Genomic DNA, 4,692 nt, shown 5'->3' with positions numbered 1-4,692 from the left:
CCTCAAAAAGACACCCGGGAGTGTTGGGAAAACCTTAATAACGTTGTGCTCAACAATCCATGTCAATTACATGATGAATAGCCAAAGGCGGAAGCGTACCTGTGGGAATTGCCATTAATGAAATCCTGAGATGATGATGATAGAGCCAATGGGTTGAGTGATCTTCCTCAGCAAAACACCCTGAAGACCTTGCTCTCTTGATGGGGATAGAGAGAACCAGAGAGTTTTCTCCTTTAGGGTTTTGAAACTGAATAGTCTTGTTGTGTTTGCCTTGGGGACCATTACCCCTATATATAACTATTATTAGTTATATCCCAAATTGCAGTATTTCCAATTCAGCCCCTCATTAAATTAGAAACTGCCTGGTATCTACACTATTAATTTTCATAACTATTATGCTCTTTAGCCATAAACTATTATATATTATTTGACCCCCAGTTTATTGACTAATTATATAATGACCCTAACACACTTTATTAATTAATTACATATGTGACCCATAAATCTTACAATCTCCCACTGGTCACACATGTATCCTTAGGAGTGTGTTAGACTTTATGACGTCAAAAATGTCATTATAATTACCTTGAGTATAATCCAAATTGTCCCGTCCATTAATCATATCAGCACATGGAACCAAAGAGGCTTTCGTCATAATAAGCATAACTAAACCCATCAATGATCACCCGTACTGACACAACTAAATGACATAGACCCATTATGAAAAGTGTAGCATGAAAATTACATGAAGTTGGTCAATGCATGTCAATTTTCAACTGGTCCTACTTTATCGAATGAGATCATACCATAACTTAAATGTACAAAGTAACCAAAAACTGAATACTTTAAACTTTATTTCTGATCAGAAAGTCCAAATACAATGTATTTGTACTTTACAATTAAACATAGAACATGAATTACATAATGGACGAAACTCCCACTAAAATCAAGATTCCTCAAACTGTAGCACACCCATGTGAGCAGTATGCTCATGAAAGACCTTGGGTGGTAGACCTTTAGTGAGTGGATCCGCAATCATGGAGTTTGTCCTTAAGTGTTCTATGGATATCTGTCCACTTTGTACCTTCTCTTTAACAACTAGGAACTTAATGTCAATGTGCTTTGACTTGGTTGAGCTCCTATTATTGTTAGAATACAGGACTGCTGATCTATTGTCACAATACAACTTGAGTGGTCTTTCAATCCCTTCAACTATTTGCAGCCCCGTGACAAAATTTCTCAGCCAAATGCCCTGGTCAGATGCCTCATGAATTGCTACGAATTCTGCTGCCATGGTTGATGAAGCAGTAAGACCTTGCTTGGCACTACGCCAAGAAACTGCTCCACCAGCTAACAGAAAGACATAGCCTGAAGTTGATCTTAAGCTGTCTTGGCATCCCGCAAAATCCGAGTCAGAGTACCCAGTGATCTCTAACTGGTCTGACCTCCTATATGTGAGCATGTAGTTTCTTGTTCTCTTCAAATATCTCATGACCCTCTTGGCTGCTTTCCAATGGTCAAGACCTGGATTGCTTAAATATCTGCCTAAAATCCCTACTATGAACGCTATGTCTGGACGCGTACATACTTGGGCATACATAAGACTCCCTACAGCTGAAGCATAAGGGATCTTTTGCATTTCTTGAATTTCCAAACTTCCCTTAGGGCACTGTTTGAGACTAAACTTGTCTCCCTTAGCAACTGGGGTGTCCCCTGGTTTGCAATCCTGTAACCCAAACCTTTTGAGAACCTTATCGATATAGCTCTTTTGTGACAATCCAAGAATACCTCGAGATCTGTCTCGGTGTATCTGAATTCCTAATACAAAAGAGGCGTCACCAAGATCTTTCATCTCAAAATGCTTTGATAGAAATTTCTTAGTTTCGTGCAACATGCCTATATCGTTAGTGGCAAGCAGTATGTCATCAACATACAAGACCAGGAAAATATGTCTGCTCCCACTGAACTTATGATACACACAATCATCAACTGTATTCATCTCAAAACCAAATGAGAGAATTACTTGATGAAATTTATGGTACCATTGACGAGAAGCTTGTTTTAGCCCATAAATGGATTTTCTTAGTTTGCACACCATATTCTTTGGGTCTCCCAACACAAAGTTTTCTGGCTGCACCATATAGATCGTCTCATCAATGTCGCCATTGAGAAAAGCTGTTTTTACATCCATTTGATGAAGCTCCAAATTAAAGTGAGCAACAAGAGCCATGATTATTCTTAAAGAGTCCTTCGATGAAACCGGAGAGAAAGTCTCTTTATAATCAATCCCTTCCTTTTGAGTATAACCCTTAGCTACAAGACGTGCCTTATATCTCTCCACATTACCATTGGAATCCCGCTTGGTTTTAAAAATCCATTTGCAACCAATGGGTTTCTTTCCTTCAGGTAATGGGATAAGTTCCCAAACTGAATTGTCTTGCATAGACTTGTACTCCTCATTCATTGCTTCGATCCACTTATCTGAACGAGAATCTTGCATGGCTTGATGAAAGTTGACTGGGTCGTCTTCCGTCATGCCAACATTTTCCTCTACCTCATTGATAAATACTACATAATCATCCGAAATAGCATTTTTCCTTTCTCTAGTGGATCTCCGCAATGGAGCTGGCTCTTGAGGCACTTGTTCTTGAGGATCTTGAATTTGATCTGGATTTTGTTCTTCCTGAACAACCAGATCATCTTGAGTTTGTTCAATAATGGGAAAGTCAATTGGTGGAAGAATCAGTTCTGGAATTGTTACCGATTCTTCCTCAAAGACAAAATCTTTAACCTTAATCTTCCCCCCAAACTCAATATCCTCAAAGAACGTTGCCGTTCCCGTCTCAAAAATTGTTCTCAAATTAGGATCATAAAATTTATAGCCCCTTGATTTTTCTGAGTACCCTATAAAATAGCTGCTAATTGTTCGGGGTTCAAATTTCTTTTCATTCGGCCTATAAGGCCTTGCCTCAGCTGGACATCCCCAAACATGAAGGTGCTTCAGACTAGGCTTACGCCCAATCCAAAGCTCATAAGGTGTTTTAGCCGCTGCCTTAGTTGGTACTCTATTAAGAATGTATGCTGCTGTTTTTAATGCCTCTCCCCAGAGTGACTCTGGCAAGGTGGAATGACAAATCATACTCCTTACCATATCCTTAAGAGTCCTGTTTCGTCTTTCAGCTACACCATTCATGCTGGGTGACCCCGGCATAGTGTATTGTGGGACGATTCCACATTCCTCTAGGTATTTGGCAAATGGTCCCGGACGTTGTTCACCTGAACCGTCATATCTGCCGTAGTATTCACCACCACGATCAGATTTGACCTTTTTAATTCTTTTATTAAGTTGATTCTCAACTTCTGCCTTAAAGGATTTGAACACGTCTATTGATTGGGACTTTTCGTGAATTAGGTAAAGGTAGGCATATCTAGAATAATCGTCTATGAATGATATAAAATATTGTTGACCATTCCAAGAAGGAGTTGGAAATGGCCCACAGATGTCCGTATGTATCAATTCTAAGACGTCTGTAGCTCTATATGCGCCTAATTTCTTATCTTTAGTCTGTTTTCCTTTAATGCATGCTACACAAACGTTAAAGTCTGTGAAGTCAATGGAATCTAAAATTCCATCTGACACAAGTCGTTCAACTCTATTTTTAGAGATGTGACCTAGACGCTTGTGCCAAAGCACCCCTGAATTGAAATTGTCAATTTTCCGCTTAGTACCACGTGATTCCACATTCAAGGTTTCATTATAGTTAGCCACAGTTTCCAACAAATAAAGATTATCATAACCAGAAAGTAAACCGGTTCCAACAACATTCGAATTTAAAGACAAAGTAAATTCTTTATTCCCGAATGAACAATAATATCCTGATTTGTCCAAATAAGAAATAGAGATCAAATTCCGTCTAAATGACGGTACAACAAAAGTGTCTTTTAAATCCAAATAATGACCGGAACTTAATAATAATCTAAATTTTCCTATGGCTTCAACTTCTACCTTCTTCCCATCTCCTACATAGATCCATCTTTCAGTATCACTAGGCTTTCGGAAGTTCAGGCAACCCTGCATTGAAACACTGATGTTAGTAGTTGCACCAGAGTCTAACCACCAAGTGTTTCTAGGTACTGAAGCTAAATTAACCTCAGAACAGACCAAAGACAGAATCATACCTTTCTTAACACGCCAAGCGTGATATTTGGCACAATCCTTCTTCACGTGTCCAGAACTCCTGCAGAAGAAGCAGTTGTTATCCTTAGTCTGCTTCTTTTGTTCTGGACCCTTAGCAGCAGCTTTGTTCTTGGGCTCCTCAATTCTTTTCCTTTTGCCCTTGTCTTTAGAGATGCTAGTAAAGTGAGCACTTTCAGTCCTATCTTGCTTCAGCCTGTCCTCTTCTTGCACACATAATGAAATGAGCTCATTAAGAGTCCATTTCTCCTTTTGACAATTATAAGTCACCTTAAACTGACTGAATTGCGAAGGAAGAGACAGCAATACTAAATGAATGAGTAAGTCATCTGACAACTCAAGCTTTAGACCTTTAAGCTTAGAAGCAATGTTGGACATCATCATAATGTGCTCTCTTATATTTCCCTTGCCTTGATACTTCATGGAAATTAAATTCTGAAGCAAAGAACTTGTTTCAGCCTTATCACTTTTTACAAAGCGTTTTTCCATCTCAACAA

The sequence above is a fragment of the Cicer arietinum genome, chromosome 8 (genome assembly GCF_000331145.2).
Source record: "Cicer arietinum cultivar CDC Frontier isolate Library 1 chromosome 8, Cicar.CDCFrontier_v2.0, whole genome shotgun sequence".
In the NCBI taxonomy this organism is placed as follows: Eukaryota; Viridiplantae; Streptophyta; class Magnoliopsida; order Fabales; family Fabaceae; genus Cicer; species Cicer arietinum.
The sequence above is the reverse complement of the archived record's forward strand: the minus strand, read 5'-3'. Positions refer to the sequence as shown.